Source organism: Epinephelus lanceolatus, chromosome 15 (assembly GCF_041903045.1).
Source record: "Epinephelus lanceolatus isolate andai-2023 chromosome 15, ASM4190304v1, whole genome shotgun sequence".
NCBI lineage: Eukaryota > Metazoa > Chordata > Actinopteri > Perciformes > Serranidae > Epinephelus > Epinephelus lanceolatus.
In genome coordinates, this window is record NC_135748.1 from 20,907,195 (window position 1) to 20,925,377 (window position 18,183).

Sequence of the window (18,183 nt, forward strand, 5' to 3'; positions counted from 1 at the left end):
TATTAAAACATTTTTTTAATGCACAAAAACATTAAAATGCTTATTATAAAGAACAGAAACCTTTAAATAGAAATGAAAAGGGGTCATGGCAGAATCATGTTGCAGCAGCAACAAAGAAAGGTGCAGTGTATTACAGAGACACAGACAAAACAAGGTAGAAATATATTTGAATGGTATGAACACTCAATCTTTTTGCTCCTTAGTACTGCAACAAAGAGGAAGTTCACACAGCTCTTGGTGACAATAAAGTCAGCTGCGCTGCTGCAAGTGAAATACTGAAAACGAAACGTTTCCTACTGGCCTCAGGGAGGAAGGAAAAGAGCAAAAGCTTGAGAGAGAGACGAGGAGGGGCCAAAGAGAAAGAGAAGTTGAAACACCAGGATATGCCGACATTCTCCTCCACCTCACCTGAAATCAAAGAAAGAGGGGTAGGGGAGAGGTGCAGGCGAGAGACAGCGGGAGTGGACGGGTAAGAGAGCCTTCACGGATGATTGCAGCCCAGTTTGAGCTGCTAAAGTGCAGACGTGAACTTCTTTCATCTCCCTTCAGGGTCACTGTCCATGGAGGGAAGGGTCCTGTCATCCTGCCCTCACTTCTCCACAGTGAGCTTCCCAGCTCCTCAAGATTCCCACCTAACGGAGCCATGGCACCCTGTGAAAGCCCAGCAAACCCAGCGAGAGTAACATCACCCAAAAGCTGAGCAGAACTATGTGCAGCGGAGAGTTAAGGCATCACATGGCCAGAAGCAGGGTGGAGAGAGGCCGTATTTGCTCTCACAGGAAGGGAGGCCATTAAGAAGTTCACTTTAGGACGAGTCAGAATGAAAAAAAGGGGCTCACAGTAGAGCCAAAATGGATGATCGGAGAGAACACAAGACAAAAGCAAAATTCCCTGTTTGGTGTAGAAGCTATGATCTTTACATATATAATGAGTGTAATGGTAGTGATGAGTAAAAATACAAAGGAAAACTCTTTAGATCACAGACCTCCAAAGTGGGGAAAACCAAAAAAGATTAATGAAAGAGAATAAAGCAGGTGGAGATTTGGCAGGGGGGAAAGAGGCGGAGAATGAGTAAGACTGACCTCCAGTCTGTGTGGAGAGGCTGACTGGAGCCTGGAGGCTCGTTAGAGGCAAGATCCTGAGGGCTCCTAATTGGGCTGGCCAGGGCCAGGCAGTCTGAGAGAGAGAGAGGGGAGTCAGTCTCAAGATCTGGGGTTGGAGAAGGGGAGGATGGAGGGGTGTGGGAGTTAATGGTGAAGGGGGCTTTCCAAGTCACATGAAAGTTTGTGGGGATGAATGTGCCATAATTAGATTAATAAGTAGCTTAATTTATCGCAGCAGAGGATATCAGCGGCTCCACATTAGAGGCAGGCCAGAAGATTAGCCTCGATTGGCGTTTCCAAAACACGATTAGCCCCCCGGCACAAAGACCAGGCTCTTTCACAGGTTCCTACCACAAGGGCTGGGATTAGAGAAACATGTTGAATAATCAGCAGTGCCCCTGCGTGCTCCTCTCAAGTCTGCACCGCAGCCAGGGGTGCACCGCAACCCTTTGCCCCCTCCCTGTCCTGCGCACAACACTTATCAATTAGACTTTTACAGGGCCAATTAAAGTCACGAGCAGCTACACTAACACCACGTTTGCCCGTGCCACCCAGGTTCAGACACCCTCTGCATGTTCACTTTATCCACCTGTCGATACATGAGTCATCCTTTAATAATATCAAGAAAATCAGCGTTCCAGAAATTCACCCAGTGGCATTTGCCCACAAAGTCAATCCCCAGTCAGTTAGCATCTTGGTGTGTGTATGGTCACTAAGTCATTTAGATATCCTAAGAGCCCCTGGGGACTCACAGCTTCATGGCTAATTGATTGTCCCTGCAATCTCCTCTAGAACGCCAATAAAGACCTCAGCATATGTTCGCTCCAGTCCCGGCCACCAGCCACATGCATCATGAATGCAGTGCTCTTACTAAGCTTTAGATCTCTTGATCCTCTACATCCTCTACATGCTCCACATCCGGCCTCTTGTTTGAGAAAAAAAAAGTGGGTGAAGAAAAAATTGATGGGCCTTGAGCCAAGATCTTTGCAGAGTAGTCCATCGATAGTAGAGAGGTTGCAGCTGTTAGTCATCTCCTGATAGGGTACTCAAGCAATATCTCTTGGATTTGTCAAACAAGCAAAACACTGACACAAGAGGACACTTGACCGGTCTTTGTTTCTGTTTAAATGGACACAAGGGTGTAGATTTCATTTCAATATTGGGGGGACATATGAAACCAGGAGTTTGGGATCCTCTCCAAGGAAATTTTGAGTGTCAAACATTTAATTTCCTGCATTATGGCAAATTTTTATGTATCAATTTTAGCATTTTCTGCATCAGTTTATCATGGAAAAGTCTTTAATTTCATCCAAATAAAAGTCCTCTGCTACTTTCATGTTTTTACTGATGGAGGGGGCCAAATGCACATCTTAAATATTGAGGTTGATGTTTCCCTTGCATCCCCCTGAAATCTAAGCCCATGCATGGACAGTTGAAAAATGGCAAGGGACATGGAGAGGAAAAGCGACTCAGGTGGGATATTTATCCTAAGCACTGAGCCTTAGTATTTCAGCACTTCTGGGCACCACAGGAGCACATTTACAGCACATAATGCCTCTTCTGCTGCCGATAAGCCATTCTTCACATGGTTTATACCTCTCAGAATCACGGCATTGTAGTAAATATACCAAATGTCTATCAGAATTTAATGCACCAACAAGAGGCTTTTGGCCACAACTGGTGCAGATTTCGGAGCGTGGACGCCCCGTCATGAATATGGACCCTCTTCCCCAGAGCATGTTTATAAATCACTCAGCTGACACCACCTCGTCAGGGAGACGAGTCCTGTTTACCCTTGAAAAAGCAGCAACTTTTACATTTCCCGCTGCTGTGCCGCCACTGCAGGCCAATTATCCTGTGTGACTATGCAGCACCATGCATTGGTGATAATGTGCGCAGAGTCAACATGTCTTACAGACTGAGCTCGCTGGCAGGGGTTGGCCTCCACAAGCCTCAGCCCACCCTGCCACACAGGTCACTGAAGCAGGGCTCACCTCTGTTAACTAAGCTGGAGGTAGACTATGGCTGTATAAGTGTGTGTGAGAGTGTGTGTGTGTAAGGTGTGGAGATCTGAGTGGATCTAACTCCACCAGCACTGTTGGGAATGAGTACCATTTGGTGTTAAAGTGCAGTACCGTCACTTAAAGGTTTTGTATGCGACAATCAGAGCATTAATACAGCAACACACACACACACACACACACACACACACACATTGTGTTGTAATCCAAATTTCTCTTTGGTTTGTTGTGGTAAGCTGTTCTGGCTGTGCATGCATGTTTGTGTATCCTACGGGCCAGTTCATCGCCTTTGCTTTGCGCTAATAGAGCAGTTACCACTGATATTGGGACAGTGTCTTAACAGAAGCATGGCGCCCACCCTCTGGTTCCTCTCTGGTTAACAGTAGCCCTTTTTACACAGAGATGGCGCTATAGGGCTGCTACAAAGTCCCTTCTTCATGCCGTCTTTGCATTTTTACACAGAACCAAACAAAAGAGACATCATGCTGCTCCCGTGTGTGATTTTAGACAGCATGCCGGCATTGTGGAATCAAAAGAGGCGTGATAGGTGTGACATGTAACACAACAGCGTGTCGGCAGTGCTTTATAAACAGCGATAATGGCATAACATAGCAAATCTTTTACTGTTTCTGTTATATGGTTAATCTCATCCTTTGCTCAGAGGTGAGGAGCTCATCTCAGTGCTTTCCCAGTTTGTTGATGTTTTCTCCTGCTGTTCTTTTTCTTTGAGTTAGCTGCTAGCTGCTACCAGCTACTTATAAAATCTCCTGCGATAGGTTGCATGCACAACACGTCTTAACAGACATAGTTTCAGCACTGTTACTACCTCCAGGCCTGGCTCAGAGACAACTCTGTCCCCCAATCACACGTTTGTACCTTATATACAGAATGGCAAGGTGGCCTAACGGCGCGATATTCCCGCCTTGAATAGGCAGTGAAAAAGGGGCTATTGTTAGCCCTGTCAGCACTGTTGGAGTTGTTAAGCACTGTTTATGGAGTTAGCACTGTTAGCTGCTAGCTGCTGCTTGACTAGATTTAGATTTTAAAAACACAGAAGAGCAGATTACACTGTCATACAAATCAAATAGAACATACAACTGCAGTAGCTCCACCTTAACCAGCTGCATTAAAGTGAATTACACATTATTACAATCCACTAATATATAATACTATAACACTGAGGGACCAACCTACTGCATAATGAGTATTATATTTTCATCTTGTTTTTACCTGTTTTGGATGCAGGTCTTTTACTCAATTTAGTATATTTACATCACAAAATTGCTACATTTACGTGTGTTTTTGTCTTTGCAATCACACTTGTGTAAATAAAAGTCTTTGTTTAAAGCGCACTCTAGTCTCAGCAGTTTCTTATCCTCCATCTAACTAAACCTTTAATACTTCTGAGCTCTTTATTCCACTTTATTATATGAATTAGTGCTTAAAGCAGAAATCAAGCTTACTTTGACTTTTTAAATTGGTATCTTGACCTTTGAAATCCCTCAGTGGCATCAGATTGTTAAATTTAAAGGGTTGGCTGGAGTTGAGGAGAGGACTTACCTAGCTGGAGCTCCAACTGAGTCACTGACTGAAAGGTAAAAAGCAGTTTAGATATACAGCATGTGCCATGGAGAGAAAGTGACAGCTCAGAGACCTCGTTGAAACATTGTCAGAAACTTTTAAATCCTACTTTAAGTGTGACTTTAAAAAAGATTATTGGATGGATTAGGCTGGTATCTACAAAATAGCATTGATAGTGTACCAGGCTATGATTGCCGATGTTGCCAGCTCCACCAGTGGTCAGCCAGCCCTCTCCAAAACCTCACCCCAGCATCACGGCCGAGCACTCTCTCTGCACTCTGCTTGTTAGATAGCAGCTGTTACACTCTCTCTCGGTGAAGCAATGTCTGTTGCTGAACAAACGAGGGAAAAAACAAACAAACCCTGGGCTTGATCGGGCCATGTGTAGCGTGCGGCGTGTTGCGCGCCCTGCTCCGCTCCGCTAGCTACCCCGGCAGCTAGCCTTCACCATGCACCAAATTAGAAACCCTCGCCATCAGGCAGACAGCTGGCAGCCTTCCCCCGGGAATGCCAATTAAGTTTGTAAATCATTTAGACAACAAAACTGTACAAGAGAGAAACATCCCATGGAGGCGGACGTCCCCACAACTCCCAACAGTCCTCACCACGACCTCCACTGCACCCCCACACACACCCCCCATCTGCAGCAGCCTCCGGAAACACCACCTCAGAGCATACACAGGCCCCAGAGATCAGCAAATATGCTCAGAGAAATAAATGAATACCAAATCAAAGCCATTGATTTCGTCATGCTAATGTGTTGTTATAGCAAATTAAGAGATGATGTTTTATTAATAAGTTGGCACCAGATAAAGATTGGCAGAACAGTCTCCTCCTAAACAGTCATATTAATTGACAGCTCCATAGCATAGCAGCTCTGATCCCTGAGTTTGACAGTAGAAGCCAGGAATTGAACACCTGCCATTGTTGTCTTCTTATGCCACACACAGTGTTCGAACAAACTAAACCACAGCTTCAAACTTTAGCACTACGCCTGATCAAGTGTCCAAAGTGGTAACCTGAGCCTTTTTGGCCTTGGGGGGGGAAAAAGCTGGGTAGGGATTAGAATAATACCTAAGTAGCTTTCTGAAAATTGAACCCTTGAGTAGGAAAGGAATATGGTGGCCTTAGGCAAGAGTGTGACCCACGCTCTCCTGCTCAACGCTCGCGTTCTGACTTGTTGTTTGTTCATCTCAGGCAGCCCCCTCCACAGTTGTTCCAGTGTGACACACCAGGATGTGACAGACAGAGTGACAGCGTGAGTAACTAATTGAGACAGGATGCAAAAGAGATCCTCGGAGCTTTAAGTATATGGAAGTGGGAGAATGCCTCCGTCTCCCAGCACTCCCCACCCCTCCGCACACACACACATACACACACACACAGAGCACTATCCCTGCTCAGGGCATCTCTATCAGTGTTAATTAGCTGAGCAATGATTAATATGGAAGCTAAATGAAGTTATTTCATGTAATCGGTGTTTCCTTTGAAAGATCATTCATTGTGTCAATAAAACTCTGAGTTCCTGTAAGACAACATTGTTACAGTGAGAGGGGAGAGGGGAGAGGTGACGGAGCTGAAAGACTGGAAATGAAGAAACGCAGCGATGAAGAATGTAGTCTGCAAATTACCGAGATCTCCATACAGGCCCAATTTATACATTCATGACAGAGATTTGCTTTCATCTCCTCCATTTGAACAAAAATGGTCTTCTTTGCAGTTTTTCATGAAAGTTCAAGTAAGTAAAGTACTTGTAGCTCCAGTATATCCATGAGTTTGACATTTTTTTGCTGCAGGTTGGTAAGAAAGGGTCACTGAGACACATGTTTAAACAAACTAAACAAAATTTAGATGCAAAAACATAGTCTAGCAGTGTTCATACAATGTCCATACAGCATTCAGAAACACAAACACATGACAAATCTTGACTCAAATTATTCGTAGCTAACTTTATTCCATCAACCCACAAACACATCTTAAAAACACCTCCTAATCTTAGTCTCAGACCTCTAATCTGAGACCACATACACTCTCTGCCAGATCAGCAAACTGCAAACTTTTTTGTTGTTGCTGTCTCTGAAGCCACTTTCCTTCCAGCAAACAGTCAGGCCAATGTCTGCCCGGTTAGTTTGAGCTAACACAGTAGCAGCGGCTAACATCTGACATGATTGAGACTTTATACGGTCCCAACAAACTCTCACTGACACTGAAACAACTCGACTCTGTCATTAAACCTGCTAACAGCTGTTAGGTAAGGTTAGCTGTATGATGCTAACACTTAGCCCTGTCACTGTGTAAGCAGCTGAGCAGACTCTCAAATGTCCCCACTGTGGAGCTCTCACTCATGCACCAGCAACCACGACCCATACAGTCTCTGGTGTGGTGTAGTCCAGCATAATGTCATTGACAGAGTTGTCAACTCAGCGTGAAAAGATGCCACAAAAACATTCAGTATATAAGGCTATACTACACGCCCCAGTACTCTGGTATTACAATCACTTTAAGGGTTTTAGAACTATTATTGTAACTTTTTAAACAATACCCCACCCTAATTATTACTTACTAATTACAATTATAATGTCTTTCAGACAACAATAAAAGCAGCAACATGCTCACTGTGATGGATAACCTTCATCCAGCTTCAAGTTTCCAGAAGGCAGTTTTCATTTCATATTGAAATTATTAGAAACTGTGGCTGCATGGGAGGCAGAAAAACCTAAAATTGTACAACATGCACTGGACAGCAGACACATCTGCAGGAAAGTGGCTGCAACATACAAAACACATCTGTTATTTTATGGTAAAGAGAGTGTGGACTGTGGCCAAGAATAATGTAGATGTAAATGTAGAGCTGTTTTTGTTTGTTTGTTTGTTTGTTTGTTTGTTTGTTTTGTTGTTGAGTTTAGTTTAGTTTTGATTTGCTTTTGACAGACGTGGGGAGTGGAACAAGCTATAAACACAACACTGACACATTATCACCCTATAGAGTTGGTATGGTAAGTTTGCTAACAGTTGCTTATTCACACCATCAGGCATAGACAGACAGCATTCATTTCCACTACTTTCTGAGAAACATTTCTGATTCTTTGGTAGCTATGTAAAAAATTGTTCACCACCAAGTTGCTAACTGTGTCCATGTGCTGTTTACTAGGCATGTAGCATACAGTGGGTTTATCTTTTTTTCACTGAAAACAGCATCCTGCTGCTGTAAATTATGGTGCAGAGCACAGTACGAGTGAACCAAAACAGTAACGCTGCAGGTCATAAAACCAAAACACTGACTATGTTTACAAGCACAAAATATTCCAGTTTTTGCCCTTATTCCGAAAAAGACACTATATCTACCAGGAGCATAATTATAGACAGTGCAGGCAGTGCAGTTGCACTGAGGCCCGTGGAGTGGAGGGGCCCGATTTCCACCTGGAAACACATCCCTGTTCAAAAAAGAGCTTGCATCAAATTAAAAATAGTGCGATTTTCTATATATGCCCTCAAAAAGGCAGACCCATCTCCATCATGGTTTTCTGTTTTTGTATAATACAATCAATCAGTAACAAAAGTATGTGCTTATTCTACATAAACTATAAAAAAAATATATAATTTAACTATAAAAACAATTTAGTTAAACTAATAATGCCCTATTTTCTTTTGTAGTTTTCGTCATATACAGATATGTAATGATGATTGCTGGGTAATATGTATGTTGACAAGACGATACGATTCACAAAATCTCTCAAGAATGAAAAAAAAAAAAACTCCAATGCAAATGCGCTGTATACATTCAGTTTCAATTCAATTAGATTTTATTTATAAAGCCCAATATCACAAATCACAATTTGCCTCAGAGAGCTTTATAGCATATGACATCCCTCCGTCCCTGGACCCTCACAGTGGATAAGACAAAAACCCTTTAACGGGGAAAAAAATCTTAGTAAGCGCAAGTCCAAAGAATGCTTCTAAAACCCAAATTATACCGGCATATTTCCCATGTCTTAATTGGAAAATGCTTCACTTGAAATAAGGCCTACTTCAAAAAAATCCAATTGGAATACACTGTTTACATGACCAGTATAAAATATGGAATATTGTATTGTATATCCCAAATAACAGTGGAATATTAGTGTGCATGTAAACGTAGTCACTGGGCTGAAAGATGTTTTTAACTCTCAGAGAGGCCCCTTCACATCACACAGTCCTTTGCTTAATCGTTTAAGAGAAAAATTGATCAGTGCAGCTTTAGGCACAGAGATACACCACTGGCTCTTCATCATTCAACAAGAAAACTCACCAACTGTAATACCACCATTAAAAAAAGCTTACTGCCCTTTGACCCATGAACCTTGTGTGCACATACAATACCATCCTCCTGACTTATCCTTTACCAAATGCATTTAAACTGTTGAAGCTGTCTCCATCTGCTTCTACAGTAATGAAGGAAGTGCACTGTAGGTGAAGCAGAGTACCAGCCACTGGAGGCAGTGCAGCATAAAGACACGAAATTTAACTTTCCAATGTTTCAGCTCTTGTAAATCAAGAGCAGCAATCAGTAGATTAAACTGTTGCCATTGTCAGCGTCTGCGTGCCTGATTTCCTCCTCCTCTCTCTCATCATCGCCGCTATCAGATGACCTCTCTTTCCACGGATGGCACAAGAGCAGACGCTGACAGCTTCATAATTCTCCTGACAAACAGCTCAGTAAATGATCACTTTGCCCCTGTGTTAACTGCCAGAGTGGATGTAAAGCACTCAGACCCAGGAATGGAGCCAGAATTTAATTTTGGCAGACTGTGTGCTCCATCTAGATATACTTTTATTAAGAAATGAAAGCTGGTAATTTTAGATACAAGCAGTGTAAATGCACAGACTGCTAATGGAGTTCCATTTTAGAGAGGCCTTTTCCTTTTGGGGGGCTTTTAGAATCTAATCTCAGCCTATTGTCAGGATGGTCAGGGTGTCTAATCACCCTTAACCTTGCATCACTGCCATAACCCCCTCTTTTTTCCTTGCCCTCCAACAATTTAAACATCATTTTAACATAATAACAAGACTTTAAGCATCCTAGTGACTGCACCTTCTACCAGAATCACCACAACTAATGGGATCTAATCTATACAATAAGGGACATTAATATATATGCAAATCAGCTGAGGCGGCATCTCTCACGGGGGAGATCGGCCGAGTTGGCATACGCTTGTATCATTTCTGTCACATGTGTCACTTAGTTGTTAATTACTGTTAACATTCCTAAAATGCAAATATGTAGTTCTGCAAATACTGCAGCACATGTATCCTCAAGTAATAATGTTCTGGGAAGAGAAAGGCCCCCTTCCCCCGTCAAAGGTCCAGCAGTGTGGGGGGAATTTGAGGCATTGGGGGTTGAGGGCTGCAGGTCGGCTGTTCAAAGCCACTCTGTGCATTGTTGGGTAGTAGGGGATTAGGTCTCTCCAGGCTGCAGAATTTGCTTTCTAATTAAAAGGGATAAGATGTAGAAAAATAGTGAGGAGCATTACTACTGTAGAAAAGAAGGGGGGGGGGGGGGGGGGGGGGGGTTGGAACGAGAAATGCTGAAAAGAAGGGATAGAAGTTTGTAGTGTCACCACTGGTGTTTGATCACAAGACTATAGCAAGAGTTACCAGCTTCTTGTTCTGACTCTCTCTGCCCATGTTTCCCCCTCTGTACTCCATCTCCAGCCTCCATCTCATTAACTCGCCTCACACTGACATGCACACTTTGAACCTCAAAACAAAGAGGAAATAGTCATGTTATTTTTCCTTTTCAATGTTGTTGTGTGATGGTGGTAAACATGCCTTAATGTTAGATGACAGGCTGCAGTGGTTTATAGTTTCTGTTTCAATCTGTTCATAACATTTAAAACCATTTGTAGTAGAATTAAACATCACTCAGTACATTATCCTGTTAGGTACTATAATGAAACCAGAGTTTCGTGAGTGTCTTGTAAGCACCTGGAACATTATTGATTTTATTGTAGCATTATGCAAAACTGATACAAATAAGTGGCAGAATGCAATGACATACATTTACTCAAGTACTGTAATTTTAAATTTGCTTGAGCATTAAAATGCTACTATTTATGGTACTCTTAGGAACAGTCTGACATTTTGGAAAATTATGTTGTCATATTTTCTTTGTGATGAAAAGTTAGATGAGAAGATCAATACTGCTCTCATATGTGACTGAAAACAGGGGGAAACACCCAGCCGGGCTCTGTCCAAAGGTGAAAGAATTCATGTACCAACATCGATAAAGCTCACTAACATTTTGTATCTTGTTCCTTTAATCAGAACAAACACTGAAATGTAAAAATGCCAGTTTGCCGTTTGACAGCAGGTTGTGATAACGGCCAAGAAATTCGCCAGCACATCAGCTGTTTTTACACTTCGGCTTTTGTTTGGATTTAACAAATTATATATAGTACTGGAGGTCAATCTATCCTCTTACATCAGTTACAATATCTAATGAATTAGCACTCCACCAATGATGTTGTCACATTACAGCCAGTCCTCATTCTGAGGTCATTCAAGTATGATACACAACCGGGTGGTATCAGTATGTAACATGGCCGAATGTAACCTTTCATGTTGTTATGATACACTGCCTGTTGGTGGGAAGGCACCTGATGTGGCAGTATGATATCCCGCTGGACAGCGTCAGGTTAAAATGCTGCTGTGAATTAATTAATATAAAAAGCTGGAGAGTCCCTGTAGGTTGAGTGGGAGAGGTGGTGGATGGACTTTATCCCGGAAGCCTGGTTTTTGCATGTGACGACTTGGGATGATGTGTTGCACATTATGTACTTAGCATTAAGTTAGGTACACAACATAAAGTTACATACTTGGCAATAATGTATATAGCTTAGGTTTAGGAAAAGAAACATGATCACCTTAGAAAAGTCAAAGTTTATTTGGTTTCACAAAGGACACAAACATCGGTCTCCTGGAGGAAAGTCCTGTGATTGTTTGAGCCATCCACTGCTCCAACCTGTCTCCTTATGCAGACTTTTGCTCTTTATACTACTTCATTCTTTACTCCTGTCAACACATTGGTCACAAGATCACAGCTTTCCTAATTAGGCCCAAAAGGGTTATATACGAATTCTGGTGCACTACTTTTTGCAGGTATACATGCAAAGAGTGCATGAGAACAGCCTGTAAAGGTTCAGTAAGTCACTTTTAAAAAACTTTCTGTCAAATTTGCAGGGGGAGAAAACCGGGCTCCTCCTAGTACTACTAATGGCAGTTGCAAAAATCCACCACACCTCATTGAAAACAACCAATCAGAGCCAGAGGGAGTCCCTAACACAGTGTCAATAGTTCAGTATCCTCAGTGCACGGCTACAGGAGGAGCTTTGCAAACACAATGGCTGAAAAAAACACCAGCAATGAAAAAACTGCCCATCCCTTCTTTGCCAACAACAGCGCACATACTACACATGCACACACCAACTCAGGTATTAGTTTTGAATCCTTTCAGGTGTTGTAGCTCTCTCCACCTCAGTTACTCAGTTTTATCTCTGGGTCAGTTTTTTGCATGCTTGTCATGGCTGGTCTTCTACTGTTTACTTGTCTTTATCATGTACGTTGTTGTTGTTGGTAGCGCAGTGTGTGCAAGTGCAGTCACTGACACTGCAATAGAGACTTCTGTCTCTGATTGGTTGGTTTGGTTAAGGCACACTGGATTTTTGCCAAAGCCACTGGGAGCACCAGGAGGAGCCAGAGGAACCTGATTCATCACAGGCTGTCTGTCTCATGTACTACTGTCTGGATATAATGACAGTTTCAGTAAATATGATGAAAAGTTACTTTTATAAAAGTTACCTGCTGAACCTTTAATGTAGATGTGATGGTAGGCCGTCTTCCAAACCTTTGGAAAGACGAAGGCTTGCTGTTTTCCCGCCTTTGTGCTAAGGTAAGCTAAGAAATGCTAACGAGCTGCTGACTGTATCTTCATATTTATCATACAAGGCATAAAGGTCATATGAATCTTTTCATCTAACCCTCTGCCAGAAAGCCAATTAGTATTTGTTGAATTTAGGTTGAGACGTCGGGCCACCAAAATTCAACGTCGGGACATCTAATGCTAACAATTTGACGTAGAATATTGACAACAGAAATTTTGTTAGTTTTGAGTTGTGTTGTTAAGTAGCCAAAATCCAACATGTTCCAAATGTCTCATGCCGACATCATCTTGTATAAAATAACATTTAGTCTTAAGGTATGGAGACCAAAACCCAGTGTCTGCAAAACTTCATAATGTTAGCGTCGACTCAACGTGAAATTCTAATATTGTTAGACATTTAAAATACCATCAACTTGATTTTTATTAGAAACAAAATTAAACATCTCTCTCTCCTCTGACATCATGTTCCAGTGCCAGCTGGGTTAATACTTTTACCTAACTAGTTTTCAGAGGGACAAATGCCACTCTTTGTTGTCCTGCTTTTGTCTAATAGCTATAGTTAGTTTTCAGATTACAATGTTAGATACAAAACATGTGATCATTCTATAAAATATTTATTTAAAAACTACATAACAGTAGTTAAAATTAGCAATAGTAACAGTAAAATGCTACTTACATGCTACTTACACATTCAAAACGATCAATAATATAATTCTCACGAGCACAAGAGAACTTTTAGATAATTAAAATACAATACTTTTGTAGTTACTTTAGCAAAAATTTGACTGTAGGACATTTACTTGTAATTGAGTATTTTTACACTGCGGCACTGGTACCTTTACTTCACCAGAAGACTGAACACTTCAATCACCACTAATAAAAGTTAACCAAGATCAGTAAGATAAAGTGTTAAAGTGTTAAAGTGAAATGTGAAGGATCTCCAGAATATTGAAACACTTCACTGAGCCACTTATCTGTATAATAGTGATCCCAGGGGGCTGGTCTGTGACCCAGCATGTGTTTTTATTTAACCCTTTATGCCAGTGTCCATCCCTCCTTCAGTCAGCATGCTGCTGTTTTGTTACCTTGTCCTGCAGCAGGGGTTCAGCTCTCCCCAGGCACCTTACAAACGAAGCCTGAGTTTTAAACACACACAGAGGCTTGCTTATTTTCCCCTGAGCCCTGGGAGGTTAACGACATGCCGGTGGAGAACAAGCCCTCCGCCTCACTGCCCTTCTCTCTTGGCCAACCAGCACACAGGCATTGGTGTTTTGTGGTTGTTCTGCGCTGCCACAAACCCCTGTAAAACCTTCAAACCCTGGAAACTCCATCTCAAACAGAGCTCATTTCTTGGTAGTGTCTGGTTGGGGGAGCACCCCCCCCCCCCCCACGCCACCATCACTACCTCCTCTATTTTTACCAAGCTCCATGAAGCTCTCACCTTTTACTCCCAGGCAATCCGATCCTATTTGGAGTGTGTGACGAGGGCCATTCTCCATCACCTCACTGATCAAGAGCCCCCCTGTAAAGCGGGCCCAGGGATGAGCAGGTACAGATTTGGGGAGAAGAGGGAGTGGGGCATGTAGTGAAAGAATCTGCAGTGAGCCAGGGAGAAGATTAAACGGCGGCTAACCGTCAGTGCTCCTCTGACCCCCCTCCTTCTTCCTTCAACACTCCCTTCTACTTCACTGGTGTCCTGAGGGGGAGTACCAGGGGGAGGGAGGGGAGGAAGAAAGCAAGGGGAGGCCAGTGGCACAGTGGTGGCTGAGCCATCTTGTCATCATAGCAGGACAAGCACATTCAACCGTGTCCTCTGTACCCTCCCATCTTATTCCAGACACTGTACTGCCCTCCGCTGAAATCCATCAAAACCCCTCTTTCGGCCCCTGCCCCCCCTCTTGTTGGAAGAGTGCTCTCTGCTGGTGTCTTTTCTTTTTTTAAAGGGCAGAGATGAGTCCAGGGCTCTGCAGTCTTTCCAGGCGTCCAAATTAATTTGCGTCTGGGCAGCAACATAAGCAGCACGGGGCTATTTGATGAGAGTGTAGGGCAATGACATGCACTGGCAGTCATGCCTTGATCTCTTGCTTTCTCTCCTTGTCACTTTCCACCTCACCTTAGTGCCAGACTCATGCCAGCCTCATCCACATGGGTGGCACACAGACCAAACCTTGTGTTTCTTGGAGGAGTAATAACTAGTGAGACTGAGAATATACTTCAAATCAAGTGTCTGGAGATTTTGTGCATCAAATATCCTTCTTAATGTAATCTTAAATTAGCAAACTAAAACCAACAGTAGCCAAAAAACACACAATCATAAAGTGTATTGTCCTCACAGCGAATAAAATGAGGATGCACTGCATTGAGCAATTTCTGAAAATCCCTCTGCTAATTTTCTGATCAATACCTCAAGAACAGATCAGTTTCATAATAATAAACACGCTAAGGACATCTACAAAACAGCATTCCTTTCATTTGATAAATGGATGTCAAAGTGAACTTAATGCAATTTGACATGCATTTGAAGTTGTGATCCAAAAAGGGGACCACAGTTAATGCCTAATTAGCGTCCCTAAATAATAAAGCAACTTAGACTAATAATTATTGCATGTACCCATTCTACCAGTTGCACTGACAATTAACCTTTCTCAACTGGTGATTCGCAATTTGAGTAAATCCTGTTATCAGCAAATATAACACATGGCACACACTCACACACACACATACGCGCGTTTCAAACACCACTCAAGGAAATCTATGCAGTGTTTACGGTCGGAAAGCAGAACAACAAAACAAACAGCAGATATCCACTTTCAGTAAACACCACCCAACCACTTATACAGTATCTTCCCAGTGGCTTAGAGTGGGTGGGGAATCAACTTTAGGTGGCTGCTGTGAATGTCATTGAACTACTTGTGTTTACGCAGGCTTAATATTGCTATGACAAGGTCTCTTTAAACACACAACGAATGCTTCAGAATGTATCAGGTCAATTCTGCCCGAGGTTTTAGAAATGCCTGGCGTTGCTGTCAAGAAATTGACAATTAAAATTTTAGAGCCTAACGAGTGGTGAAAGTAATGTGGAGCAGTGGTGGAGAACCTCACAAAACAAAGTGGTGTTGTCTCTGCTGCTGCTGACCACTGTTTGAAATATCAAATGCTGTCCAAGTCTCTGATATTAGATCACTGGAGCCAAAAACACGATTACCCAGAGACAAAATAAAGGTGAAAAGATTCAGGATTGAGCATTCTCCCAAAATGTCTCTCCCTCATCCCAATTTGGCAGCACTTGGCTTGTTGCCCACTCACATTGTGTGGACGGCCCTGCCACTGTTGCCATGGGGATGTGTGGACCTGCGCAGGCCCTGAAGGCAGAACGGCCTGGTGGTGAGGTGGGGGTTATCATCAGCAGCAGACTCCGCTGGGCCCTCATCCAGAGGCCTGGGTGCAGGAGGTGCTGTGAGGCAGCGGAGGTACCCACACCCCCCGCCATCGCTGCAGGGCCCCTCTCCCGGTGGACGCTGCCGCTGCTTCGAACCCAGCAGAGGCTCAGAGATGGGACTCAGTAGTGTAGGGCTCCGGCCTGTCCACTGGGGGTCGGCTGCCTGACTCCCGTAAGCCTGGGCCAGACGGGGTGGGCTGGGGTGGGAAGGGGCCAGGCGAGGCGAGCTGGACTGTGGCCCAGTGCGGTGACTGCCTGTCTGCCCAGGCGCTGGGCCACGCTGCCACTCCTCCCTGGGCTCGTGCCCCTGCACTTGGATTTCAAAGGGATGTGACAGGGGGACTGGCTTTCCCTCTCCATTGCAGGATGCCTGCCCCACCAACTTCTCCAAAGCCCCCCCTCAAACAGCTTTCAGCCCCCACTCTCCCCCAGCCCCCAAATGCCCCTCCAACAGCTTTTCTGTTTCAGCCATGAACCCAGGCTCCCTCTCACACTGTGCCATTCCCACCACTGCTGCCTCACATTTGGGAGGAGAAGGGGGAGGTTGTGCTGCTACACTGCACCCATCTGCCCCATGTCTTTCCATGCTGTGGACCATGATGCTGCAGCATGGCTCTCTGGGCGCCGTAAAGACTTTGGCAAGTACACTGGGCCTTCAAGCACCCCTCCCTTTGTACTCTCCCTGTCCGCCACATGCACACACTGATGCACACCATCTGATTTAAAATGTACTTACACAAAAACTAGTGCATGTGATCATGCTCATGTACTGGAGAGACAGATGGCGGTTAATACAGATGGATGATTTACACCGAAACCATAAAACAATAATGCGTTTAAGACGCACTGACTTTACTTGAAGCTACCTCAGTTACACCCAGTGAACCCCAAGCCATCTGCGAAAAGATCTGAGTCAGATGCGGTGCCACTGTGTCTGTGTGGCAACCAGCTCATTTAGCAACTGGCCCATCATCAGTAAGCATCCTACAAAACCAAAATGACACTGACAGGCTGCGTTTCAATTGGCTGAGATCTCCTTTTCTCCCTCTCTCCCTCTCTCTCTCTCTCTATCTAGGTTTCTCTCTTCATCGCTCCCCGCATGGCATTTCTCTGGCAGGTCCTCCAGTGAAATTCCTCCCCTCCTGGTCTCGGCATTCCCGCAGCCAGCCTCCCTGCCTGGGCAGAGTGGAGTGGCTGGGTTTGGGTGGGATGGCGCTCCCCCCGAGCTGGTCCCAAACTACGGCTACAACCCCAGCCCACAACACATTCCTCCAGCTGCTGACCAGTCCCCCCAGCAACCAGGAGAGAGGTGAAGAGAGGAGGGACGGAGGCTTAGCCTTGGTTTGTTTTATATTATCTGCTGGGGTGCTGCATAGGAATAACACTGGTCAAAATGTGAACAAAATACCTCGCAGGAAACAGCATTTACTCATCAACATGTTCACGTTCTGGTCTGAACAGCTCTCAGATCAACTTGAGTGATCAGTGTCTTTGTATTTTATCTACAAAGGTTCAGTTTAAATAAAAAAGCCTCCTCAGTGGTTCACTGATGCTCAACAAGGTACAAATGCAAATCTGATGTTGCCCAGCATCTCCTCCACATCTTAGTCCTTCGCAGAGATGTGATGGGGTGCATATTGCAGCCTGTCAGTCCAAAGTTGTTCCTGGACAGCTCAAGCAGCAGTAGGACAGGAGCCTGACGGTCCCCTCCTCTGCTCCCTCCTACTTCCCTCCCCCAAGCCGAGCCAGGCACTGTGTTTACTCTCCTAATTACAGGGGAGGGGCCGGCTGACAGGCGAGCCATCACAGATTCCCCACAGGCCTGGGGCTGGGAACGCTACAAACACCCGCCGCTGTCTCCCAAATGTGAGGGCAATGTCCAACTGTCACTGGGGAGCCTTCACTGGCAAAACCCAAGGGCCCAAAGAGAGATATTAAAGACATGAGAGGAATTGGCAGAGTTGGCACTAACAGGGGGTATGCTTGAGAAGTCGAAGTGGGGAGCTGGGGGCATCGCCAAAGTGTCATTCAAAGCAAAGTGGGGTTTGGACAGGGCACAAACACTGATTTACACACACACACTCACACATACACAACACTGCTCTCGCTCTTATCGAATGA